Source organism: Falco peregrinus, chromosome 4 (assembly GCF_023634155.1).
Source record: "Falco peregrinus isolate bFalPer1 chromosome 4, bFalPer1.pri, whole genome shotgun sequence".
Taxonomy (NCBI): Eukaryota; Metazoa; Chordata; class Aves; order Falconiformes; family Falconidae; genus Falco; species Falco peregrinus.
Genome location: NC_073724.1, coordinates 121,337,304 through 121,365,033, shown reverse-complemented (window position 1 = coordinate 121,365,033; position 27,730 = coordinate 121,337,304). Strand labels below are relative to the sequence as shown.

The following is a 27,730-nucleotide window of genomic DNA, read 5'->3' as shown; positions in this document are numbered from 1 at the left end:
ATAACAGCGGTGGGACCTTGTCTCCAGAAAAGGTGTGAGCTTTGGCTGTTTTAAAACTGAGCTGGACGATGTAGGAGGTAGTCTGACCCTGCCAAAAATACGTAAATACATACAAGCATACATCTGAAATGGGTGGATAAATAGCTCTTTGCACCCCTTGGTTTTCCTTACTCCGTTTCAAGGCTGTAGGCGACTCAAGGGGAAACATCAGCAGCACATTGAGGAAACCCAGAAGTTCCTGGCCCAGCAGGATGGAGGAGCTGCGTGAGGCTGGTCCAGCGGTGGCTTTATTCAGCCCAGGTGGCATCTTCCTTGTGCCCAGGAGTGCACCTCACAGAGCTGGTTCCTCAGCACCACTTCTGTCATCCCAAGAAGCAAACCCAGAGTAACTCTCATTGTTTTAAAGTCCGTCTCTGTTTTTTAAGAGAGAAAATGTTCATCTTTATTTGCAGTTCTCTTTATTCTCAGACGGAAGAATGTTTTATTACAGTTCATACCACTGTTCTAAGCCCTCCACCCATCTATGATGGATCCATCTTGATATACTGAGAAAATGCCAAGGTCTGGCAGAGCTAAAAAGAAATGGCAGTGGCGTGGGGGTAGAAGGACTGTTGGGAATTTCTTCAGCCCTTTTCCTCTGCCTTTCTCCCATGGAAGAACCGTATAAAAGCTAAAGGAATCATTAGATCTTGCGGGGGATTTGAGAAAAGGGAGAATTTCTTCCTAAGGTGGGTTTACCAAGGCCCTGGGCTTCTTCACCTTTTCTGTGGTTTATCTGTGAAAATAGCTTGGTCATAATTTCTGTCACCCTGGGGGTGGTGGGACCTGCTGGGGGTTTCTCCTGCAGCGTAGCTAATACTCAGGTGAGAATCAAATAGCTGGCAATGAGGGTGTCTCCTGAGGTCGTGGATGATTTTTTCACTCTCGGTTCCTTCTCAGGACGCCTGAGCAGGGACCTGCTCCACTCTCCCAGTACCGGGTAGAAAGCTTAGCGGGGTGGACACCTTCCATTGGCTCCGGGAAGGCACCGTACCGTGAGCACCGCGTTTGAGCTTGCTTAAACACAAGGCATGCCACCTTAGGGTGAACAGAACCAGTTCCCAAAGCACAGGTGTGAATTCTGGGTTAAAATCTGGGGAAATCCGCCTTCTATCGGTGCAAAATTTTCTAAGTGTCTCATGCTGTAGCCACTCTTAGGACTGGTGCTTCAGGGACCTGGGGAGCTCTTTGGTCTGCTGTTGCTTGACACAGAATCTCCCCTGTTTTCTTGCCTTTGTATTTGAAATTTGCCTCTAAATATGTTCATGCAGTAGGGATGTGTGGTTTGGGCTTTTAGCAAATACCGTCAGGAGGGCTGGAGCCCCTCTGCTGTGGGGACAGGCTGGGAGAGCTGGGGCTGTGCAGCCTGGGGAGGAGAAGGCTCCGGGAAGACCTTATTGCAGCCTTTCAATATCTAAAAAAGTAGAGTATTCAAGTAGAGTATTCTGCCTGAGGAACTGAGAAACTGGAGCTGGGGCCGTGGAGGGGGCTGTAGAGCCCTGCTCTGCCCCTCTGCAAAAGCGAGGTCTCCAAGTGCCCAGTGCCAGCAAACCAGGCAAAACACCCATCCCCACAGTAAGTGTCTGCAAAGAAGCCAGAGCACGCGGTCCAGGTGCCCGCTGACCTGCTGGTGTCTGCACGTCCGGATCCTGAGCAAGAAACAAAGAGGATGGGGGATCTTCCCCAGGGAAGCAGTCACAGAATCATAGAATGGTGGGAAAAGGAAGGTGTGCTCCCTGATTTGGGATGAGGCACAAGCCAGAATTCATCTTTCGTTTTTGTGAGAGGTCAGAGGGAGATGAGAAGATGGGGCTGAGTCCAGCTCCTTTGTAAGATGGATGCCCTGCTTGAGCATTATCTCCTAGTAATGTGGCCAGCATTCATCCATATTTTTTTCTATTGCATCTCCTTGGCTTTTATAGCATTTCTGTCAGTTTTCCACAAAGAAAACTGGATTATGAATGTCCTAATTATTCCAGCCATGATCTTGCTCACCCTGGCGTTTGCTGCCGTTGCTTTGAGCTTGCACGTAGGAACATAGTGTCTTTGCAGTTCATGAGCAGCTGCTCTGCAAAAAAAAACCAGTGAAGGCACACGTGGGCTTGCGATGGAACATGGAGCTTCAAGGTGAAATCTCACAACTAAAATACTATTCCTGAAATGCTTCCAATGTAAATTTAGAAGCTTCTGTACATTTAATAGAGCTCTCATTAGTTTGTTTTACTAGAAATGAAATGCTAGGAGTGGGTCTTTCTGTTCTTGTTACATTTCTGAAATTCTTTGCTATTGGTCCTTTTCATTTTTCAAAAGTATCCTCCGAGTCCCCAGCATCTTTTTTAGTCATAAAACTTCGGGATGGGTGATATGGTTGGCAATTTCATTGTTTGTTAAGCTTGATATTTAGACTGTGGAGAAATAACAAACTTTCAGTTTGAGTTTGGGGAATTTTCATTCCACCGTTTGGGTTTTTTTTACACCTACAAGATCAGATTTTGCAGACGGACCCACAGACGTGTTCGTGCAGACCCCAGTAACTTCTCATTTCCCTGAGGCACCAAGAGGCTCCGGCAGAGGCAAGGCGCTGAGCGTCACCAGATGTATTCCCAGTGCGTTGTTTGCGGTAGCGCTGGATTTGAGGCCAGCACAAACCCTAAGTGTAGGGATTGCCTCCTGGGGGGCCACAGCTCCCGACGGATGCTGGGAGCAGGGATGTGGTGGTTCGGTACCAGCCTCGCCACCGAAGGGGTCACCACTCGGTTTTGATACAAGACCAGCTGCGGAAGTCTAAGCTCTGGGCAGAAAGCCCAGCTATTGATGGCAACGGTAGGGCTACTCTTCGCTTCAGCTGTATTTCGGATCTCAGAGCTTGGCTCAGTGTTTTAAGATCTCATTTTATTTTGTTCCGGAACAAAAGCTTAGATTTGACTCATTGATGACATGGGGAGGCAGGGGATGAGTATTACATGTTAAGAGTTTCACCTGGAAAACAGAGCTATTACTCAGTTGTGCTTCTCCCTACAATTGCTTGCTGCAAGGAGATACTGCAAGACAATGACTCGGTCTAAATTAATTGTAATGCATTGATTTTATACTTGTAAACCTACAGAAGTTCATTAGTATTGAATAGGGCTGTAGGAGCACTGGCTGACCTGGTGCCTCATGCTTATTTGACCAAACTTTAGTTTGCTTGTGCCAGCAAGGACACCTGAGATGTCACTGTGCGCCGAGAATAGCTTCTGTGGGTGACCCACTTGACGTTTGTCAAGTGACCTGCAATTGATGCTTGCTTGTGTTTAAAAGAAGGAGCAAAATCTCTTGAAGAGTGTTTCATAAGGATGCTCTGTCTCAAATCAGTCTGATAAAACCAGATTCCTATAGGAAAACTGGTGGCCAATTTCTTTAAGGCATGATGTGCATGGAAACCCTTCCTTGGAGACCTTTGCCACCACACCAAAGCACCTGGGTAGGCCCACGGGGGATGGGTATCGGGTTGTGTTTCAGCTGACAGCGCTAAAAATGTTCAGCATTTCTGGTGAGTTTTACCTTAATGAAGAAGTGTGCCTTTGGGTTTGAGGGAACAGTCTCTGCAGACCTGGACTTTTTTGTTGACTTAATTCATTTGGTAACTAGAAGGCTGATTTCGGCTACGCTGATTAAAAGAATGCTAATTCCAAATATCATTCCTGTAGTCAGTCTCTTGAAAAATGTGCTGAAAAGCTAGCAACTGCGTTGTATAATGATGCTTAAAAAATATTGCAGGGGAAATAATTTAGCATGAAGGTATTTTTAATACGCAATTTCCAACCACGTGAAAAAGAATTGCATCCCTTATAAAAGGAATTTTTAGCTTGATGCATAGTTATTTTTTTATAGGTATATATTAAGTGAGCATCTCACGTCTTTTGAAGCTGAAGTGAAAATGAAATTATTAATGGGTCCTCGCAATGTCCTATATGGAGCACAGATCCCCCGAGAGACCTTTGGCCCCAGTGCTCCAACCTGCCAGCCCCTTTGAGTCTCTGCTGCCGATACTTCCAAAAATACATCAAGGGAGGCGTGGGTCCAAACCAGAGGAAGGTCATCCCACACAAGTGGACCCTCCTGCCAGTCGTGTTGGTCCCCTTGAGGCAGTCTTGCTCTTTGAGGGCTCTTGAAGCTTTCAGTTCTTTGGTGACTGATCATCATTAACCCGTTCCTCTGCTCCCTTGCACCTTCTCGAGGAGATATTTGGAACCTCTTCGCCTGGCATCCATCACCTTCTGATGACAGTTGGACCTTGTGCCATCCCACCCCTCCAGTACTTTCACTGCCAAATACCCCAACAGCCTGACACCACATCTCAGCCGTGCTCCTCTGCTCCATCCCTGGCCCTGCAAGCCCTTTTAGCCTTTGGTATGGCCCCTGTACCCACAATCTCACATCACAGGGACCCCCACTGAGGACACAGGCCAGCCTAACACCTTTTTGCAACGTGTGAATCCATAAAAAGGTTAAGGAGATGAAGGGTAGCCTTAGTATTTTATATCACTGAGGCTTTAGAACAATTTAAATTAGTTCATTGCATGTAGCTTTAGATATAACCGTATCCAATAAAATAAATGTTGTTTTTATTTGCCCTGCTTGGAAGCACTCCAGGGCTTTGCGGATGACGGGAGGTCTCCAGTGTGCTGAGATGGAGTGGGAGCCCAGGCAGGGGAGGATTTCGGGAGATCTAAAGAGAAAGTAGCACCACTGACTGCTGAACCTTTGGTAAGGGATTGTGTGCTCTGCCCGTCATGTGGGTACTGAAAGAAATGTGCCAAGATAAATACATACATGTTGTATTTAAGCTATTTTTTGTAAATTTAGATACAGCTTCAGCAGATCCTTCGTTTCTCAGCTCTTCCCATTAACAGACATACACAGAAGACAAAGCAGAAGGCTGCCATGGGTTTTGCCTGCTTACCATGTTGCCTTGCACAGCCCTTGGTGGTGGATATACAGAATGTTACAAGTTTTCATCAAAAACGGCGTAGACACAGTAATGCATTTATTAAATGCATCAACATCACACAAGTGCATGCAGCTCTGGGCACGGCTGCAAGGAGAAGTCAGCACAGTCTCAGAACAGGGTTGACCTGGCCCTTGCCCAGCACCCTCAAGCGCGGCTTCATCGTCATGTGCTTTGCGCTGCAGAGCAGGGGGGTGGTTTTGCAGTGCTCCCCAGCCTGCCGAGTCAGCGATGATGGACCACAAATCCGTCATCCAGGTCCACGGTCTGGGATGCTCCTCACCAGGACAGAGGTGTGGGTGGGGACACTTGTGAAAGCAATCACGTGTCGGATATTTTGTAGGAAAAAGACCTTTCTCATATGAATACTGTAGGAAAAATTCATAATTATGCAGATATATTGCTATTTTTTCAGTTTCAAGTGCCTCAAATTATCTCTTACAAAGTGTATTTTGGTGCGATGAATTAATGGCACTTTTCTACTGTTGGCTTTTTTAGTAACAATTTTTCAGACCATCTGAGAGGTTCCTCTGGATGGCTCTTTCCTTATCTATGCTTCTCATTTAAAAGCCTCGGGTTCTGCTTTTTTGGTAAAACTGAAGCGTGCTGCTGTTTTGAATCCCAAACCATAACTAGTCTTCCTGGGTTTTAAGCTAATTTATCTACTTGGCAGCTCACACTCCAGGAGGAGGCTGATGTGAACCATCTGATTTTTACATCGCTTGACATAATGCCTTTTGCTCCTCTAACTTCTGAGGGTTTGTTTTTTGTGGGGTTTTTTCCCCCCTTTTCCATCCTAGTCCATTATTATAATTTGCTGTTCCTGGAGGGAACTGGTGACTCTTTTTTTTGTTTCCCAGACACTCTGGTGGATGTGTTATTTTTAAGCCAGCTTCACTACCTGCAGCACGATGACTCATTACAGATTTGCAAAGTTCCCTACGTTTTTGCTGAGAAGTCAATTTCTGGATTTAATTCTTGCGAGGATAGTTAGAGGCGCAACATAAAATCTCCAAATCCTTTAAGGATGTTAGTCACAAAATCTTCCTTTAAGACAATACAACCATCTGGTCTTCTAAAATAAGGGGGTATTGAGTGACCCGAGGATCTTGTCTTCATGTTGGGAGCCAGCTCCTGGAGCAGAGGGACTGATGGGGTGTTAATTGCAGCAAGTCTTGGCTTTGTAGGGGAACAGCGATGCCTTGGGTGGGATGGTTTAATGGGGAGCCACAACAGTGTTCCTTATTATGGTTTTATACCTTATCTGAAAAACCTAAGTCTGCAGTTTTAAATATTTCATGTGTTCTGGTGGTTCTTTGGTAGAGCTCCATTTGCTCTTCAGTGGGCGGTTGCAGGAAACTGAGAGGAAAACCGGCTGCATTGGGACATTGGATGTTGGGAAGCGCTGTCAGGATGCTTTTCCAATTCCTCCCATCTGCAGAGGAATGTCCCTGGTGCCTTGTGTTCCTGAGCCATCACAGAAGGGTTTAGGTTGGAAGGGACCTTCAAAGACCATCTAGTTGAAGCCCCCTGCCATGAGCAGGGACACCTTCCACTAGACCAGGTTGCTCAAAGCCCTGTCAAACCTTGCGATGATGGGGCATTCACAGGTTCTTCGGGTGACCTGTTCTGTCACCGATGGGGGACCCTGTCCTGAAGAACTGTGTTTCAGCTTTAAATCATGAGGAACCCCTGTCTGTAAAACCCCGTTTGGAAGTGGGGACAGGATGCTTAGCTTTGGTGTGTTGAGTCTGTGCATGCTGCTTTATGAAACATGGAAATACCGTCTTTCTCCGGCAGGCTTTCAGGCTAACTAAAGGTACATGTGACACAGGGGGAGCTGAGTTACACCTAATTACATCTGCCTACTGGGGGCTGCTTCTGATCCTTTGAGATTTGTGCTTGCATGTCAAAGGACTGCAAAAATGTGATCAGCATGTGTCCTGGTTTCGGCTGGGACAGAGTTAATTTCCTTCTCAGCAGCTGGTGCCACGCTGCGGTTTGGGTTTGGTGGGAGCGATGCTGGCGGCCACCCGTGGGTTCGGCTGTGGCTGGGTGATGCTTGTGCTGAGTCAGGGACTTTTCAGTTTCTCGGGCCGAGAGGGCTGGAGGGACACGGGGAATGGGGAGGGGACACGGCCAGGGCAGCTGACCCCAACTGGCCAAAGGGATGTTCCAGACCGTGTGGCGCCATGCTGAGCAGATATAAGCTGGGGAAGAAGAAGGAAGGGGGGATGCTCGGAGTGATGGTGTTTGTCTTCCCAAGTCCCTGTTATACATGATGGAGCCCTGCTGCCCTGGGGATGGCTGAGCACCTGCCTGCTGGTGGAAAGCAGTGAATGAATTCCTTGTTTTGCTTTTGCTTTACCTACGAAACTGTCTTTATCTCAGCCCACAAGTTTTCCCACTTTGACCCTTCCAATTCTCTCCCCCATCCTATCCGGGGGGAGTGAGCGAGTGGCTGTGGGGGGGCTTCGTTGCCAGCTGGGGTTAAACACAACACATATTTCCTTAGTGCCTGCTCTCTTTTTGGTCAGAGCTGTTGGGCTTGCGTGCATCATGCATACAACTCCCACCCCTGCAGCACCCACACGTATATTATGCATTTTAAGAGAGTTTGTTGTCTGTTTAATGTTACAAATATTTCAAGATGTGTTACTAAAATCCCTCCTGTTCTTCCACCTCGATGGGCAGCACTGATTCCATGCCACAGCTTTGGGTGGTCCGCAGCCCACCTACGGTCCTAGGCGTTGGACGTGCTGTCAGCACCTTCCTCCTCTGCACCTCCAGCTGATAAACCGTGTACAAAGCAATTTGTGTTTCATCTTTCCTTGTCCCTCTAGTCTCCTGTTTCAACCAGCTGCTTGAGGTTCCTCCAGCGCTTTGTTGGCAGCGGTGGGAGGGGGAGCTTGGTAAGTGCCCGGCTCCGTTCCATGCCATGGGGCTGTTCTGGCACACAGGGAAGGAACTGCTGATCCGGTGATTAAATCCCAGCGAGCAAATGCTGGGCTTTCCCATAAGCTTTTGCTTTGTCAAATAGCATCTCCCAACCTTGCCAAGGTCGGGTTCTGAGCACGATAACTGGAGGAGGTCCTTTTGTCCTCCTCCTCCACGGCTCTAATCTGCTGTCCATCCCCAGAGTGGCAGAGATCCCCCATTTATCCACATAAAATATGGCACCTGGGTAATACCTTGGGGTTTTTTTAAACAAGCCTGACTGCTTCCCTATGTCAAAAACAAACAGAAGAGGAGCTGCCACAGATTTATCACATCTGCTTGAGCAACCAGGAGAATGCACCTCAGCCATAAAATGTAATCTACTTAATTAGCTGTAATTGCTTTGCCGAGTTGGACGATCGTAGAAATCATTGTTTTATGGCAAGCAAATGAAAATTGTACTGTGCTAAAACATCCCTGGGCTGTCACCCCTCAGCTGTGGCTTTTAATACATTTGTAGTTTCTTCTGGGCAGGAGGCTGTTTGTAAGGAATTAGATATTTACAGGATGGGGAGGGAGGGATTTTTATTTCCTTTTCCTTTTCCTTTTTTTTTTTTCCCCCCCTTCTAAAGCTTTCTGAAGAGATGCTCTACCAGAACAGCTGGTGCAAAAGCATAACTCTAATTAAAATTAGTTTCTTTTTTTTAGGAGAGGGATTGTAGGGCAAGAACATGGTTTATGCACACTTCTGTAGGAAGTCAGGGGATTGAAAAATTCAGTTTATGAACCAGAAGTCGTCAGTGCTGCATAACCCCATGATTTCACATGCTGTTGCTTTTCTTCCCTTGCTTTCACTGAGCTGGGCAGGAGCTGCACCTGCTGGTGGGTTTCTCTAGGGTCTGGTGCGGTGATCAGGGGATCTCATCCCGTCTTGGCTGGAAGATGAATAATAAAGACCTTTGGATAAGGGGTCTCCGTGGGATCACTGTATTTCTTCTCTCTTTCCGAGAGAACCTTTGCACTTTCAAGCTGGTGAAATTAGATTTTATTTTCGCTAGAGCCTTTTTTTAAACACCGCTGTGGAGTTTTGCCAGTTCAAATATTATGTATTCTCAGCTTCCCTCAAGCACAATTTGAATCTAATCTCCTGGCCCAAAAACATGTGAGAGACCCATTAAGCCTTTTAACACCCAAAAACTGGTTTTGTTAATATTCTGTGTGTGCTCCATCTGCTGCTGTGTTTGTCTAAAGCTAATGTATTTGAGAGCAATTCACTTTGCTGGTCTAAATCCAAAATGTCCAAAATACCATATGGACATTCTAAAGTTAATTAGCATTTTAAAATTCAATATCTAAGTTAAAGATGTTGTGAACCCTAACCCCTCGGTCCTCCTGAGTTTAACCCTGGCTTGGTGTATTCTTGCAACCCCAAGTATTTTATCATTTTGAATTTTTATCTTTGCTAACTCTTGCAAATGAAAATCACTGGGTCCGTCCTTTACAGCTGGCCCTTTTGGGCAATAATTTCCTTCGGTAACATTGCTGTGATCATCCTGGAATTGCCTGTTACTAGAATTAGCTGAAATAGGAATTTCAGTGTCCCCAGAGATCTTGTTTAAAGGTGTGAATCAAGGCTAGCCTCAATGAATACAGGAGGATGCTGCCAATGTCAGAGGAGAATACAGAGTATAAAAAGCAGAGGAAGGAAGCAGGACAGTGCTTGTGCTATAGGAGAGACTTAATTACTGGGCAGTTCTTGTTGCATTAATCATTGATCATGCTCTGGGGATGCCTGGGGCATGCTGAACCGGCAGCACTGGCACCTTTGTTTTGGCAGCACACCTGGAGTACCATTTTTAAGGTAGGTCCAACACTGGCAAATTAAATTCAAGCATCTTGAATAAGAAAAGTTACAAGTAATGCATAGCCAGGCAAGGAGCTTTCTGCCATCACTTCTCCTCCAAGCAAACACCTTGCTGTTCATCCTGTAAAATTAGTCTGAAAAAGCATTTTTGACACCTATTACTCAATGTTTAACTCCTCCAATAGACACGGTGCTGGTCCCACGAGTTCTGTAGCAACAAACTCTCCTATGCAGAAAATGATGGCTTAGAATCATAGGATCACAGAATGATTTGGGTTGAAAGAGGCCTTTAACAGCCACCCAGTCCCACCCCCCGCCAGGGGCAGGGCCCCCTCCCCCCAGCCCAGGCTGCTCCCAGCCCCCTCCAGCCTGGCCTTGAGCCCTGCCAGGGATGGGGCACCCACAGCTGCTCTGGGCAGCCTGGGCCAGCGCCTCGCCGCCCTCACGGGGAAGGGTTTCTTCCTCATGTCCAACCTAAATCTCCCCTCTCTCAGCTTCAAGCCATTCCCCCCTGTCCCACCACTCCCTGCCCTTGCCCAAAGCCCCTCCCCAGCTTTCCTGTCGGCCCCTCCAGGCACTGGCAGCTGCTCTAAGGTCTCCCCGCAGCCTTCTCCTCCCCAGGCTGCACAGCCCCAGCTCTCCCAGCCTGTCTCCACAGCAGAGGGGCTCCAGCCCTCTGACCAGCTCTGTGGCCTCCTCTGGACCTGCTCCAACAGGTCCGTGTCCTTCTGATGCTGAGGACCCCCGAGCTGGACACAGTACTCTGGATGACTGGAGTACTTGACTTGTCCCAGAAAACATCCAAATTGTGTCTGTACAGCACGTCAAGTGATGACAAATGAGGTGGGAGGATAGCCTTGTGCCAAGCAGACAAAACAGGGTCATCTTCTGCTCAGCTGTGCTTTCTGGGTCGCTTGTAGTGAGCTAGCTTGTTCCTCGGCATGTTGTATCTCTGGTGTGATGCTGGGATTTCCCTTCCTTCTTCTACCCTTTTCAACCATTTCTTCACATGGCAAAGTTCTCCACAATGCAGGGTTGTGGGGACACACTGATTTTTGACATGTCTGCAGGTATTTAGTGCACGGGAAGCTCTTTGCAGGTGCTGCTGTCATTGAGACAAGGAGTGTTTTGGACCCAGTTTTTACAAACACCAATCATGCAGAAGAAAAGAATTATGATAGGTATGAAAAGGAGCAAATTCCCAATTCCAAAGTCTAAAAAGGTGTCGGGAGATGCACACTGAAGCTGGTTCCCTTGCTGTAGCTGGAAGCACAGAGGTCTTGCACACACTGCGCTGTCTGTCACAGAGTAGAAATCAACATCTGGAGCAAAACACCAAGGCTTGAAATGAATTTTTTTATTTTTAATTTTTTTCCTTCCCCCTTCCTCCTGGCTTGGGAGCAGAGCTGAAAAGGACGAATTGAGAATTAGCCAGATGAACAACTGCATTTTGGAAATCACAAAGGGCTGTTTTCTGAGCAGTTACTGTGAATACACTGCCATAACCTATCACCTGAGGGCACGGAGAGCTTGCTCTCCTGCCTGCATTTACATGACAAACTCCTCCAGAAAGAGCCTACCAGAAATCCCCCCTTCAAGACTCATCTAGAGTTGCCATAGAAACTCTGCCAGAGCAGAAGCGGACCAGGAGTGCCCGCTTCTGAAAGCGGGAGGCTCTCCTCAGCCTCCACAAGATAGCAGGGAGATGACAAATTCCTGATGGAAAAGCATTTGTGCTTCTGTAGCATCGTGTACAAAACTGGAGCAACTTGTGGGTGTTTGTGGGTTGGACTCCCGGGTTGCCGGAGGAGAGGGGATGTCTCTGGGGCCAGAAGGATGCTCTGTCTTCTCCTTGGTTAGGGAAGGATCTCAAGGCGGATCTGATGCTTAAAATTCACCACGGTGGAGCCTTTTCTGCATCAGAGTTGCACCAGGCAACCTTCACTCGGAGGTGGAAAAACAGTACCAGGAACAAGATGTCCTCATCTTCCTTCCCTTCACATACATCTCCCCACATCTTGGTTTGCCGCAGCTCTTTTTCCTTCCAACCTCTGCGCTTCAGTGCAGATTTCAGTTCAGACAAAGCAATGCATATTCAGTATTGAGAACCTAAGTAATTATTCCATTAAAGATAAATGAATCGAGCAAGGCTCCGCCTTGCTCTCCCCGAACTGTGTCGCATCTCTAAGCCAGTGAGAGCAGAAGGCGACTTCTGCTGGTGAAGTAAGCGGATCGGACTCTGAGTACATGTGGGAAAGCAGAGTTTTTTTGGGGGGAGAGGGGGAAGGCAGCCCCGTCACTTTTCTGAGCATAACCTCCCTTTAGTTTGTCATTCTGGATCAGCTCAGCTGCCATCTCAGAAACCCTGCTGTGGCATCTCCTCACCTGCCGTGCACTCGTGCTGACCTTCTAAATGTTATAACAACCCTGGAAAATGCTTTCTGCAATATTCAAGAAAAGACAGAGGGAGAAACCTGTGGACAGGATGAAAAATGAGCAATGTGTAGTCACTGGGAGCAGGAGGAGGAACCGTTACTCTGTTTTCCTTCTTTAAGTTTAAGATACTGGCTGAGTTGAGGGCCTGATGAAGTTGTGGTGCATCATCCTCATTGCTCTGCAGGAAATAAAAACATTTCATTGTCTTTTCAAGTAAAGATGGTGAAAATAGCAGAGATTAAGAATGAAAGAAGTAGCTTACTCTTAGGGGAGTATGTGCCAAAGCCTCACAAACCTCCTGCCGTTCTCCAAGGATGTCAACAAGCCCTTGTGGTAAGGAGGTGGCATTTCCAGGGGGCTCAATGAGGTCCCTCAGCAAAGGCCTCTAGAGAAACTAAGCATCACGGGAGGAGAGGGAAGGTCCTTTCCAAGATAAGTAATTTATTAAAAGGTAAAAAAGAGGGGGTTGGAGTAAGTGACAGGCTTTTCTGGTGAAGGGGTCCTGGTGTTTGGCAGAGGTCGGTGGCGGGAGCTGGGTTGGTTCAGCACTTCCAGAAGTGGCCTGGGAAAGGGAAGGAGTGCTGAGGAGTGCTGATTTTCAATTATTCAGGCCAATAAAAGATGAGAGCTGAATGTGAAAGTTTGCAGTAGCCTCTCGTGAGACTTGAGTAAAGATGCAGTTCTGCAGAGGTGAGTATGAAGTGAAGCATGTGAGGAAAAGGAGTCTTAATCTCACATCTAAGATGCTGGGGTCTGAGCTGACCACTGGGGAGGACGGTCCTGGACCATGACAGCTCGTGCTGTCAGAACATCAGCTCAATGCTCAGCACCTGTCCAAAAAGGCAAATACTACGGTAGGAATTAATCAGGAAAGGAGGTAATGACCAGAGCGTGCCAGTACAGTTCTGGGCATCTCCCTGGTTCACTCACCACTGGAACACTCTGGGTGGTTTTGGCCCCCATCTCAGAAAGGTTTTAGGAGAACTGGAAGAGGTTCAGAGAAGGCCCATGAGGGCAAATAAAGGTCTGGAAAGACTTCCATATGGGGAGCGGCTGAGTAACCTGGAAAGCTGCAGCCTGAGAAGGTTGTGACCAAGGGAACTATGAGAGAGGTCAATAGACTCGTGGGTGACATGGTCGCTAAAAATTAATCGCTGCCCATTTCTGTAGTGCAAAAAGTCGGAGCCATCAAAGGAAGGAAAGTGAAATGTTTGCAACAAACGAGATCCCAGGCTGAAAGCTTATATAGTTCAAGGGAAGACTTGTCAAGACCGTGGAAGAGAAATCCACTGAGAGAGAAATAATAAGTAATAAACAATAAATGTGGTAAAAGTAGTATCTAGCACAGGAACTGCATATGACTGGAGGTTTGGAGTGTTTTGGGGGAGAAACCATAAACATGTATTTTCCCTACTCTCTCCCTCACACATCCAAGGCATCGTTTTGGCCACGGTCGGAGGCAGGGTACGGGACCAGACAGACCTTTGGTGTGATCCAGCACAGCTGCCCGTGCGCCTTGTCCTGGTCCCTGCAGCCCGTGCCTCATGGCAGCTGGGTAAGAATTTGTTGTGCGCCATCGTGGTAAGAGACGTGGGACGTGGTGTGCTTTGCCCTGCTTTGGCTTTTTGTGGCAGCTTGGCTGGGAGGCGAAGAAGTGCCGGGCATTGGTTGTGCCACCACTTTGGGATCTCAGGTCCTCATCCACGGTGGCGCATTGACCTTCCTTGCAGAAATTGTCTTCATTTCTATGAGTCTTAATATTCATATCTATAAAAATATGTTATTTGCCTTTCGCCCACCTGCAGTTTAGCTTTATGCTCCTCGCCTTGGCTATTAAACCATGACACTTTGATCAGCAGCATCCTCCTGTGCAGCAGGGCGTCTCTGGCGGATCCCACGGCAGGAGAGCAGCTCTGCAGGGCAGGGGCTGGGGCTGGGCCTGCCCTGGCCGATGGCGGGCCTTCTCCGACCTTGGCCGTACGAGGTGGTGCATCTCCTTGTGGCCGACCTTTCTGCAGCCTGCCACGCACCCCAGCGCTCTCCGTGCGGAAGGAGGGTTTGCAGTGTCCTTGCCTTTTCCATTCCTGGTCCATGCCCTGTTCCCACAACTAACCTGAGGGCCTGACGGCCATCTTGCATGAGTCCTTACGGAAGAATTCATGAACGGTTTTGTTTGCCGGAGCAAGAGAAACACTGTTTGCTGAGATAGTTTTCCTGGAGGGGAAACAGGTATTAGATTTTAGATCGAGCTTGTGCACAGGGTCTCAGAGGGAAGGCCGGCCGTGTCCATCATGTCGGTGCCAGGGTCTCTCCACCAGGGCCAGGGTGGCCCTGCCAACGCTGCTGGGCCTTGGCGAGGCGTGCTCGCACCTGGTGCTACGTGTGAGCCACCACCTTCCTCGGGTGGGTGTTGGGCAGAGGAGGGTTGACCAGCAGGGCTGGGACACCCACACAGCCACCAGCTGCTGGTGGGTTCATGCCCTTCATTAAGCTGGTGAGGCCCAGCCATAACCGCGGCAGCAGGTGTCCTTTGAACAAGTTGCGGGTGTCCGAGCAGTATCTCCTGGGGCTTGCGCTCAGCTGGGTGCCTCGGTAAGTAACAGGATCCAGCTTGCTCTCCAGAGGTGGGCCTGGTCTTGGCACCGTTCCCTCTTGCCCTTCTCCAGCACCGTCCTGTGGTTGGGTGTGCCAGGTTCTGTGGTGGCGCGGCACAGCTCCTGCTGCTCCAGCATCCTGGTCTGTCCTCCTGCCTACATCTAGTGCCCGGCACGGCTAAAGCACTGCAGGAGGGTACCGGCATTTCCTTCTGAAACTCATTTTTCCTGCACTACCTGGTCATTTGCATGAGAGACTAAATGGCGACAAGTTCACCCAAGAGCAAGCTGCAGATGGACTTCTGGGCCTGAAAAAGTTCCTTTTTTTTTTTTTTTTTTTTTTTTTTGTGGTTATGTCAGCTGCTCCAGTAAAAGATCTGTCCTCTCTCAGCAGCGCTGGCCTCATCAGTCTTTTCCACTTGGCTCTGGACAGGCATATCCGTGGCTGCCCAGTGTGCACGGGTATCTGGCTTCAGCTGCAGACCCATGGCAAGCTGGTTTTCACCATGACTGGGGTTCCTTTGAGGAAGAATGAATATCTTTCTTCTTCAGGGCTTATCTTAGGGAGACGAGGAGGAATACCACTTGGTCTGCTTTCAGTTTAGCAGTTTTCTGCTATCATAACTTATTTTAATCCTTGCAGCTAAATATTTCTCTGGGTAACGTTATTGGATAAGGTGGAGCCACAGTTCAGTTTTTAAGAAAAACTGTAATGGCTTCTTTATCTAGGGCTTACGCTTCTTTTGGAGCAGCAAACAATTTTCTTTTATCGCTAGAGGCTTTTCATATCTTGCCTTGGATTAGTCAAATACGGAATGGAGTAAATAATTGCAGGGAGCATTAATATTGTGTGACTTCAACAGTTCCGTAGAACTTCTTTCCCACAGAGACTTGTCTCAGCATAGGAAGGGATACGACACATGTCTCTTGCCCAGAAGTCATGTTGATTGACAGTCTGTCAAGTTCTGTCACTATGGTTTATTTATAGTGTGTGCCTTAAATAATCAAACTATCTCACTAATATTTTTGGACAGTTGCTCCTAGTTTTCAGAATGAGTTTTGCTCATACAAGGACAGCTGCAGTAAGGCCTGGGAGGTTTCTTTTGGATGTAGGCGGGAAGTAAAACTGGGATGGAATGGAAGCGGGAGTCATCTCTTTTGGCCAGCAGCTTGCAACTGTATCGAGCCTTAAAAAACAGTCTGAAAGCAAGTTTTCTCTGAGCAGGAGAAAATGAAGGTAGCGGATGCACAAAACAGTGCTTCTGCCATTTTCTTAATATCCTTTTGGTCCTGTAAAGTCTCTTAATTCCCTGGCGTGCTGAAGGCCACAGCTTCAAGCTGACGTATTGCATTGTGCAACCACAAGGTCCCATGGAATTGCTCAGAGCTCTGTGCGCATCCCCTGCTCTTCCTGCCTAGTGCCCAAGGAACGGGAATTCTCCGGCTCTGCGTGGCAGGGAGGCCCTGGCAACAATCCCCTGCCTTTGACCTCCAGCTGGGAAAATCTCCCCCACTCAGGCAGGGCCCTGTCGTGTCAACATTGTGACCCTGGGAAAGGGAGACAAGCAGACGTACCGCATGCCCATGCCACCATGCCATCAACTGAAGGTTTTCTCTCCATCACCTTGCATGCCAAAGGCGCCTGTGCTACTCCCATGACTTCCAGTAGTGCTTTTTTATAAGTCTGTACAATATAAAGGAAAAGATCATAAAAAGGAAGTATGTGTTGCCAGATTCATGTGGGTTTTGCCAGGTTTTAGGCAGGATTTGGTTTATACTGAACATTGCAGGTGCATGGCTGTGTTATCTGTGATGCCTGTAGAGCTCCTGTCTGTGTAGTCTCCAAGCGTTGTGCTTGTCCTGTAAGATGTGGGCAATCCATAAGAAAAAAAATAATGTCTTCAAAGAGTGCGTGCTTTCACAAAAGTGGAATTCACCGCCATCTGGGTCAAGCTGTGGTCCTGGGGAAGGAGAGGAAGGAGAAGGAAGGAGTCAGAGAAGTTTTCTACTAGAGGACCTGCACTCTTCCTTCCTAATCTTCTGCTTGGCGAATCCAGAGCTGCCTTCCCTCTGGGGGACCTGCCTACACCTGCATGATGTCTCCACAGTCCTGGAAATGTGGAGCTGGAGTGAAGCCAGAGGGACTTAATGAGGCAGTGGTGCTCCGTTACTCCCTTTCTTCATGCAAAAATTGGACGTCAGCTGGCAATGTGTGCTTGCAGCCCAGAAAGCCAGTTGTATCCTGGTTGAGGGTACAATATCCAGGTCGAGGGAGGTGGTTCTCTCCTTCACTTCTCCCCTCTCATGAGACCTCCACCTAGAGTCATGTGGGGTTCCCAGTGCAAAGAAGACACGGACCTGTTGGAGCGGGCCCGTCGGAGGCCACGGAGCTGGTCAGGGGGCTGGAGCCCCTCTGCTGTGGGGACAGGCTGGGAGAGCTGGGGCTGTGCAGCCTGGGGAGGAGAAGGCTGCGGGGAGACCTTAGAGCAGCTCCCAGTGCCTGGAGGGGCCGACAGGAAAGCTGGGGAGGGGCTTTGGGCAAGGGCAGGGAGTGGTGGGACAGGGGGGAATGGCTTGAAGCTGAGAGAGGGGAGATTTAGGTTGGACATGAGGAAGAAACCCTTCCCCGTGAGGGCGGCGAGGCGCTGGCCCAGGCTGCCCAGAGCAGCTGTGGGTGCCCCATCCCTGGCAGGGCTCAAGGCCAGGCTGGACGGGGCTGGGAGCAGCCTGGGCTGGGGGGAGGGGGCCCTGCCCCTGGCAGGGGGTGGGACTGGGTGGCTGTTAAAGGCCTCTTTCAACCCAAATCATTCTGTGATGTCTATGAATGCCTTGGGAGCAGATGGCACAATGCACTTTGTATTTGTGGGAAGGACGTACCCGCTCCAGCCCCAGCCCCGCTGCCTTCAGCGTAAGCCCTCAGGTCCCTCGGCGCCACCACTGCTCTGTGGGCTGGGGGGCTTCGCCATCTGCCTGCAGCTCATCATGAGATCTCTCATCAGAACGCACGCACAAAGGCAACCCTCGAACAGCAGATACCATGAAATACCCCATTTGATTAAAGTCCTTTAATTTTCATAGGATCAAAAGGTAGTGCTGACTTACAGTCACCACAGCAGCGAGTGTGAGATAAGGGGTTTCCAGCTCTGCGATAATGTGTGTGTGTCTGGTACAGAGTCTCAGCCTGAGCACATGGTCAGCAACTGCTGGTCTATATGGTCATCAGTGTTTAAAAATGGGGAAAAAATAGTACCAGCAATGCTGTGGGTGCCTTTCCAGTCCACATGGAGATCGGTTTTGCATGGCCATGACTAATGAGCAAGAAGTAAGTTGCTGCTTACATAAAAAAAAGGACCTTTCAGGTGAAAAAAGAACCAACTGTAAAAGGTCTCCAGGAAATTAAGCAGGTTGTCAAATGCTAGAGCAAATCTTTTTTTAGAACAGTTGCTGTGTCTGGTGAACGCACACGTGTTCATTTGACTGCTCTACTCTTGGGCTGATGAGGCTTGAAACTGTAATAAGGGGGTGGCACTTCTTCACGGGAATGAATGTATTTATGATCCTCAGAGACTTCAGAAATGCTGGATTCTCAACCATCCATTAACTTGCTCTTCCAAATGGTTCTACCCGTGCTTTCAGCTTTTCCTCTATTTTTTAGCATGAGTGGGCTGGAATAATTTCATGGCAAGGTGGTGCGTGAGCAGTGGGATAGCAGCGGTAACATGGGATGGTCGGTGTAAAATGAAAACTGGTCCAGCCTCTGGGCTCCCTGCAACATCAGGGTGCATTGGCGGATCTGGATCTGCTCATCCTTCATCATGCCCGAGGAGCAGCACGCAGGAGAGGTTTGGGTAGAGCTTGACATGGAGAGGCGTGCAATGGCTGTGCTCGGTTCAGCTGTGACATGGTTCTGCATGATTAGGAAAGAAAGAGAAGGCTGTGCCACCCTTCCTGCTGTAGTTGCATTTGTAAACTGGTAAAACAGGATTCAGCCAGATTAATCTATTGTAAAATGTTAAGTGTAAAACAAAACTGAAGTCAGTTTGGGAAGGTTTCAGCTCTGTCCTCCTGAGTTGGAGACTGCTTTTGAGACTTAAATTTGATTTGCAAAACTCCGTGAATTGGGGAGTGTGCATTTTTAGCTATAAAACAAGTTTCAGTACAACAGATTTGCCTTTTAAAATGCCTGGGGCCAAATTAAGCTGGGGGTAAGTGAAATCTAATGGATGAGATGTGTCCTGATGTTTTACTGCTGAGTTTGGCCAAGAGTTCCAGCTGAAGGATGGTGATGTTGTAAAATACATTGACGGTCAAACATACAATCATTTGATCATACCTGCAGCGTCCTAAGAGCCAGTCTTTTAAGTCACTTGTGACAAAGGGCTCTTGGCTGATAAATCAAGCGCTTGGTCTTGGCAGTGTTGCTTTTTGTAGACCTTGGCGCAGCCCCGTGCCCGTCAAGGCAGCTGGACCTGTAAAACGAGCAGCCTGATAGCATTGGGTCATGGCTCATGCAAGGGGATGAACAGGCTGGCCATGAGCATCCGAAGCGATGGGGCAGGGATACCTGCTGTGCATGGGGCAACCGTGTTGTATCAGGGCAGCTACACACCTAATTTCAGTGGGGTAAAGCTAGAGCTATTAATTTTTTATTTAAGTAAGTGATGGTTTAAATCGTTCCCATTGAGCAGGAAGGGTCTATAAAATGCCCTGTGTAAGAAGCCATTCCGAGTCACCTCCGTAGCTCCTGTGCACCAAGGGATATTCCCTGGGAAGGAGGAGATGTGTGGCCCAAGCCTCAAGCTCTGTGGCTGTGTGAGGAGCAAGGTGGGCTGAAATGACACCCTTCTGGGTGGAGAAAGGCTTGTGCTGTGGAAGAGCAAGGCTTGTTGAAATCTCTGCTGCAAGTCATTTCCCAAATGCTGTAGCTCTTCATCTCTGGAGGCTTGGTTTCCAATGCAGAATTAGTTCCCAGGTGTCCTTCTCAGCTATTCTCTCTGTGCCCTGCAATCATCACACAATTAGGCACATTCTTTTCAGGCGTCATTGCTACCGGCAATCAACCTTTGAGAGCGTTGCTGTGAGTCTGGCTGGTGGGGGCTTTGGTGGAACTATGCCAGGAAGCCTACGTGGTGTCTGCTCTCTAATTTCTCAGCTCTGGGGTAATTCCTCAAGAACCGAATTTGCACGTTCGTACCACAGAACATGACTTTTTTTGCAAGAATAAATTCCCAATCAGTCTAAAGGGAGTGGATTTACAGCGACGTCAAGTTGAAGACATGAAGTTTCATATGTTTCTGTCCCGAGAAGGTACTCACCAGTACTATTTTTGAAGGGTTTCTGAGGTCTAGGCAGTAAAGAACGAAAAATGGTGGATGGGCTTAAGATACAACACGGAAGTATTTTGCGGGTGAAAAAACTTAGGCTTCATATGGCTGACCTGCAGAGGTGATTGTAAAAAAAAAAATGTTCCTGAACTTGTTGCAGCTTCAGAGTTACTGCTCGGCAGAAACAAACTGTCACACACCGTTCTAGGGGGTTAAAAGGGAGAAATAGGAAAATGGTCCCTTGAATTTATCCACCTTAGAGCAATGAATGACATAATACGGATGGTTCTGGGTGGCTGCCTGGCTTTTTAGTCCCAGGGATGCTGGTAGTCAATGAGCTGTTGAGATAGTGCGGCAAGTGTCTGAGCAACGGTGAGCTGGACTCCGTGGTGGCCACGGTTCCACACGTTGAGATACAGTTTTATAGTGCCTTGTCCTGCACTTTGATAAGGGGCTTTATTATCTGCCCCTGTCAAAATCTTTGTGATACAGCTGCTCTTAGGGGTGTACCACTGCTTGAGACCTTCTAGGGAAAAGAATGAAGGTGAATATTTTGCCTCCTAAATTAATTTTGGCTGCTTGTAGACAAGAAGCATTCTTCTAATTGCAGCCCTAATGGCCAAGAGAAACTATTCTTGAAAAATTCAAGGGCTTTTTTTGGAAATAGGTGTTGTAAGTGACAGATCATTCACCCAGTCACTGGTGGAAGGCTGAAATGTGGACCAAAACACCTGGGCTCTCCAGCCTAAGAGAAGCAAATTCTTTTTCAAGGGTTTCCAGAGTACCAAGTCCCGCAGAGACCCGGCGCTGGTGCATTTTCAGTGCTGTGTTGGCTGGTGTGTTATTTAGATGCTCCTGACAAATTTGTTTGGGATCTGAAGCTGGAAGCTCACCTGTATGTGGCATGTAATTGCAGGTGGGTGGGTTATGACAGATGCTGCTGGCAGGTGCCAAACCCTGGGTGAACGTGCTGAGCTTGAGCTGCTCAACACCAGTGAATGCCTTTTAAGAAGGGCTTTGGTATGAGTAAGCAGACCAGTCAGCACCACAGGTTCGGCTCGTGGTATTGATTCCTTTTCTGAGTATTCTCAAGCTCTGTCTGCTACGTTTTTTAATGTCTGTGTGCCCTGGGTGTGCAGACAATGGAGCTGTGTCTCCATTTCAGCAAGGCTGGAGGGAAGAAATGAGTGGCAGAAGCCCAGGGAAGGTCCCCTGAAGTCCACAGCAGTTCCTGAGCACCTCGCTGTCTCTGGGATGTGGCTTTTATGATGTCTGTACATGGAGGAGAGCACACATCCAGAAACAGGAGGGCAGGAGGGCACGAACCTGATGATCTTAAAGGTCTTCTCCAACCTAAATGATATATTGAGGTTTATTGTGTGCCTTCAGAAGGCTGTGTTAGATGGCTGTAAGAAATACGCACAGGTGACGCAGTTGGAAACATCAATGAAATGTGGGGGGGAAACATCCCTAAACCCTGTGTGGTACCATATGTCAGTGTCTCCAAAGCTCCAGGATCGGGCCTAAAGCTTACGGATGCAGGCTCGCAGCCTGGCTAAGATGCTGGTTAACCTAAGGAGGTCCTTCACTGTCAAAGAGTACGGTAATAATGCATCTGCAGTTTTGCCCTTTTGTAAATTCGTTCAATTTTTTCATATCGATTGGAATGATATGCTAGAGGGACAGGATACCATCCAGAGGGACCTGGACAGGCTTGAGGAGTGGGCCCAGGTGAACCTCATGAAGTTCAACAAAACCAGGTGCGAGGCCCTTCCCCAGTATCCATAGAGACTGGGTGATAACGGATAAAGGAGAAGGACTTGGGGATACTGGTAGATGAAAAACTGGATACAAGCTGGCAATGTGCACTCACAGCCCAGAAAGCCGCCCGTGCCCTGGGCTGCATCCCCAGCAGCGTGGCCAGCAGGGCGAGGGAGGGGGCTCTGCCCCTCTGCTCCCCTCTGCTGAGACCCCCCCACAGTGCTGCGTCCAGATCGGGGGCCCCCAACATCAGAAGGACACGGACCTGTTGGAGCGGGCCCGTCGGAGGCCACGGAGCTGGTCAGAGGGCTGGAGCCCCTCTGCTGTGGGGACAGGCTGGGAGAGCTGGGGCTGTGCAGCCTGGGGAGGAGAAGGCTGCGGGGAGACCTTAGAGCAGCTCCCAGTGCCTGGAGGGGCCGACAGGAAAGCTGGGGAGGGGCTTTGGGCAAGGGCAGGGAGTGGTGGGACAGGGGGGAATGGCTTGAAGCTGAGAGAGGGGAGATTTAGGTTGGACATGAGGAAGAAACCCTTCCCCGTGAGGGCGGCGAGGCGCTGGCCCAGGCTGCCCAGAGCAGCTGTGGGTGCCCCATCCCTGGCAGGGCTCAAGGCCAGGCTGGACGGGGCTGGGAGCAGCCTGGGCTGGGGGGAGGGGGCCCTGCCCCTGGCGGGGGGTGGGACCGGGTGGTCTGTGAGGTCCCTCCCAACCCAAAAACTTCTGTGATGCTTTGTAGTTCCCAGGATCCTATGAGATGTTACATGATTATTTAAGAGTGAAAGGAGATCCCTGGTCCTTGTTCCTGGTGGAGTCTAATGACTGTGATACCAAGGACCTTCCTTCCTTTGGGTGATCTTTAGAGGAGGGAAATATGCCATACTAGAACATTGTTAATGTTTTAAAATTCAGCCTTCGATGTAGTCTGAACATGTTGTGGGTTGTCAGTGTGTTTGTTTGCATATGCTCCATGGCACAGCTGTGTCTGTGAACATGCCTCTGAGTTAGAACCATGCTGCTCCTGTGCGACTTGTAAAATGTGGGCAGAAGTGTGGCTGTATCTACACTTTAGTAGTGTGCAAATAGGTGGAGCACAAACTGGAGTTCGAGAATATTGCTTATTGCTTCAGAGCTCTTTATTGGTGAGATATTTCAGGCTGGGACTTGCTGGTCTTGAAGGTCCCTTCCAACCAAACCCTTCTGTGACTCTGTGGATGCAGGTTGGTTGCTTACAGCGAGGCTGGGCGGTGTATGCTGTCCTCCTTTAGAGGACGCGGAGGAACGGGAGGGGGAGATGTTTGAAGTGGCACTTCCCCTCTAAAACTCACCAGAGGTGCATTTGCCATGGGTTTTTAAAATATCACTTTGTCCCACGTGCGTGGTCTTCTGGAGCCTGGAGGTGGTTTGCACCTGGGGCTGGGTGTGAGTGCCCTGAATTTCAAATGCCAAAGCAAAGGAGAGGGAATAATAAATGTAATCCTTGAACGTGCTCCAATGAGCCCGTCCCCTCTGCCGGTGCCCCTTTGATTCTTTAGCCCTCCCCACCCTGCTGCTGCCTTTTTCTCCGAGGGCAGCCCTTCGCTTGCTGGCACCTCACAGGTATTTTCTCCTGCCCTCCCACTTCTCCCCAGTAATTCAGCATTTTTTGCTCTACTGGTGCGGAGAACAAGCACAGCAGCCGCATAGGAGCTCGGGACCTCGGGACCAGGGGAGCGCTCCCAGAAGGCTGCCAGGATGGCAAGAGCTGTCTTAAATGCCCCATCCATTTCTTGTCGGGTGCAGAAGGGGTCTGCGCTGAGCTCGTGTATACGGTTATGCATGCATCTGTCTCGCACGTAGGCAGTAAAATATATATAGCTGGAAATATAAGCTAACTGCTTTGTTACGGGCGTTCTGAGTATAATCATGAAGGAGCCTGGGCTAAACAAAGCTGGTGGTTTAACGTATTTGAAGGCTCTGTGTGCCGCTCTTTTTAAAATTTATTTCATGAACTTCTTTACTAGTGCACCTCCTAAACGTGTGCATATTAAAAAGAGGGGGCGGGTAGCTGGGAGTCGTAGCCTAAAAGCCGTTAATCACAAGCAGCATTGCACCGAAGAGGACAGGGGTGAGCAGAGCTGGAAATAATGGTATAGAAACATTTAGAAATACATGAAACATTAAAGGCGGCTTTAAAATACCTCCTTGACGCAGCCCCCGCGCTTTGCACAGCCAGTTATTGCGCTGTAATTTTTAAAGCAGCTCAGTTAGTGCCTCTCAGAGCTGGAGCGTGGTGTCTTCTCCTTGGGGAGAACGTTAAATGAATACTGGCTTTCCTACTGCTATTGATCGTGGAGATGGTATTAAATTAAAATAAAGCAAGAAAAAAACTTTTGATTTCTTCTGTGAGGAATCTAATAAATTTTGTTCAATATGTTTTCATCTCATTTTCTTTCCTTCTGCATTATTGCTGTGATAAGGCCCCAGGCCCCAGCAGAGACAGGGTCCCATCCTGTGCGGATCTGTACAGGTAGGGTGTAAAGGGTATTTCCTTCCTGGCCCTGACATTTTCATGGCTCCAGCAGGAAGCCCAGGAAAATTAGCAGCGCTCAAAGCCAGTGGGTTTGGCCCACTTACTGTTATTTTTGATCCAAGGTGAAGAGGCAAGGCAGGTGTGGCAGGAGGGGAGCAGGACCAGCCGGAGGAGCGGGATTTACAGGTCTCTTAGGGTATCCGGGGGGAAGATCGGAGCAGGATGCCAGATGCTTTGGTGCTGCCACCTCTCCTGATCTCATCCCTGGTCATTGGATCCAGGCTTTGTTTTATACCCCCAGGGGATCTGAGACATGGGGGACCATCATGGGGATTGCAGCTTTTGCTTTCTCCGGGAAGCTTGTTTGTTGTCATTTGGGGATGACAAAGAGCCAAAACCCATAAATCCTAACGGCTCAAAAACCAATAAGGTATAAAAATGTCTCGTGTATTTTTAAACCCAGTGGGTTTTGAGTGCTGGGAATTTTCAAGCACGTTTCCCCTGGCACAAATTGCCCCAGATTCTGCAACTTATCTTTCAGTATGTCCAAAAAAGGAGCAAACCACATTAATTTTCCTGCACCTTTCTCATCTCTGTTTCCCCTTAAAATAGAAAGGACAGGTTTTCTTGCTGGAGGTCAGCACTTATCAAAGTTTATGAGATCAGAGTGGAAGATAGAGTAGAGCAGGGCCGGCTGCATCTTTTCGTATCCAAAGCTATTAAAGCTTCCTTGATGGAAATGGTATTTATCTGAAATGAAATTATTCTGAATATGGCCACAACTTTCTTTCAGAAACAACAAAAGGTACCACAGTAAGCAACATTCCATCCCACCAAGCAGAAGTTAAACCCTAAAAAAAAAAGAGAAAGGAGACCTAAATATGGGGTTGTCTCCATCTGCCTGAAGTAACCGTCCAGGCTTTCAATAACCCACTAGATGGAAAAGCTTATGCAAAGCCACGGTTTTCCTGTGGTCTGAAAGTGGTCTGATTTATTTCAGGCTTGTTTTTTAATACATAAGCCTGATGTGGAAAATTTTGGTCCAAGTACAAGAGAAGGGTTATTTTGCTGAATTTGGTAATGTGTGAGTGCTGGTGATATCTTGGAGGGCGCAGATGAAACATTTGCTGCATGTAGCCACACAGGACTGTGTCGTGGTTGTTGACTTAAGGGCTATTACTTAAGGACTATTATTAAGGACTATTGCAGCAGCTCATGGGATTCAGGACTTAATTAGGGGGATTAACCAGCAGCCAGGACCAGAAGAGCCAAGAGGCCCCAAGAGGCTATCGTCTAGATCCCATCCCTAGCCGATGACCAAGGGACTTCATGTCACACACACGTAGCCACTGGCTACCAAACAGTGTGCTGAAGAGTTCAAATCCCACGAAGAAACACAGTTGAGAGAATTAGAGGGCTAATACCCTTGGTGTGGTCAAGCAGTGAGCTGGAGTTGGTTTAACACTCCTAGCCAGATTGGCCAGGAGGCAAAGGAGGATCATCGAGCTCAAGCAGGCAATGGGAGGACCCTGGAGAGACAAATGTACTGGAAAATAAATGGTTATCTTCTAATGAAGCAGAGGGTAGGCAGGGATATTTCTGATTTAAGATCTTCATCATTAATGTTCTGCTTGCAATCACTGGATCTGCAAATAATTTTCCAAGGAGCTTCTTGATTGCTAAAAGGCTGTATATATTCCTGAGTATGATGACAACATAGTTTTATGTAGCCTAAAAAAAAAAAAAAAAACCAACCAAAAAAAATCTGTTAAACTGCTGCTTATCCAACATTAACTACAGCAATTTTTAATTAACCTGATTTGGAAGCCAAGTATATCACTGATGAAAATGAGAGGGTAGAACATACAGTCATTTATTCCAGTACAGTGGTCATGATTGTTGAATTAGGTTTATTCAAATGAATCTCAAAATTTTGCCGCAGTAGTCGGCTGTGTGCTGGGTGCCAGGTTTTAGTAATCTGCACGTAGTGGAAGAGCAGTGAGCTTTGGGGCATGGGGGGAGGGATGGCGATGTGTTTGTCTTGCTGCTCAGCAAGGGGGAGGAAAGACCCACGCTCGCATTTATTTAATAAACAAAAAAAACAACCCAAAACCAAAAAAAAGATGGGGTGTGAATCGACTGCTAATTACCTCTTTCCAGCCTTTGCTGGCAACCAGCAGACAGTGTCAGTGGAGCTCGGCGTGGAGAGACTCTCCGAGGGTGCTGCTGCCTGCTGTTGGGCCGGCTCTGCTCTGGGACAGTGGCCAACGTGATGCACAGATAAACGGGGGCAGTGGCCATGGCAGTGAAGCACAGCAAAGCCAAACCCTCTGCCAGCAAAGGAAGATCGACACGTCCCGTTCCGTCTGTTGGACGGCTTTGCGCAGGAGTGTGTGAGAAGGGACGGAGTTACTCGCGTGTTCACTGTTTTCAGTCAGGAAGACTTTCAGGAAACGGAGGTAGGGCAGTAAACAAAAGCAAAACGGAGCAGACCGAGGTGCGGAGGTTGTCATCTGTGGTCTTCATGGAGGACCAGAACTTTTAATGGAGAAGAGTTTGGTGCAAGACATCTGCACTGTGTATGGGTGCACGTAGGGACTTCAGTCTGCAGTGTACGGTGGTTTCCAAGCCTCCACGTCACTGACTGCTGAGATGATTTCCCCTGAACTCCCCATGACCGAGCTGAGTGAAGATGATGAAAACTGAAGATGCTCTGCAACCTTTTCTAAAGTGCCCATTAAAACCTCATGTGGCTTCAAAGGGTACGAGCTGCTGTGCGTGTTCCTTCCAGGTGGCCTGGCAGGTAATCGGGTCCCTCCCAGGGACGGCACTTGTGCAGCCATGAGTGAATATAAGGGCTGGCATGTTGTCATGCAACGTCTCTACCTTCCCTCTAGCCAGAAGCTCCGGTTAATGGAAGTGCTGAGCACCGAGGACTCGGGCTGGGCGCTGCGCTCTGCTGTTAGGCTGCAAAGTGCTACGATGGTGGAGCTATGACGGCTGCAAGTAGCCAAAGAAAACCTTTCAAGCGTAGCTGTGGTGGTGGGTTCTGGTAGCCGAATTCTGCGTTCAGTGTGTGTGTGTTGGTAGTTTTCTTCAGAGTACGTGGAACATTCCTGTGTTCTGCATTCTGGTTAGGTCGTCCACATTTTCTAGAGGAATAAAGGTGCGATATTGATGATGTCAGGTGTGAGTCTGTAGAGCACATTCAGAATCCCTCCTGCACCCTGAGGGCCAGCTGAGAATACATCTGTGCTTTACCTCGCAGCTGGCCAATGGCC

The 27,730-nt window shown here is 48.5% G+C and overlaps 1 protein-coding gene across 6 annotated transcripts in view; it reads left to right on the top strand.

Annotated features, from left to right (window-relative positions):
* FAM168A (family with sequence similarity 168 member A) overlaps window positions 1-27,730 on the top strand; it is a 220,458-nt gene that overhangs the window by 165,581 nt on the left and 27,147 nt on the right. The gene's annotated exons all lie outside the window — the stretch shown is intronic.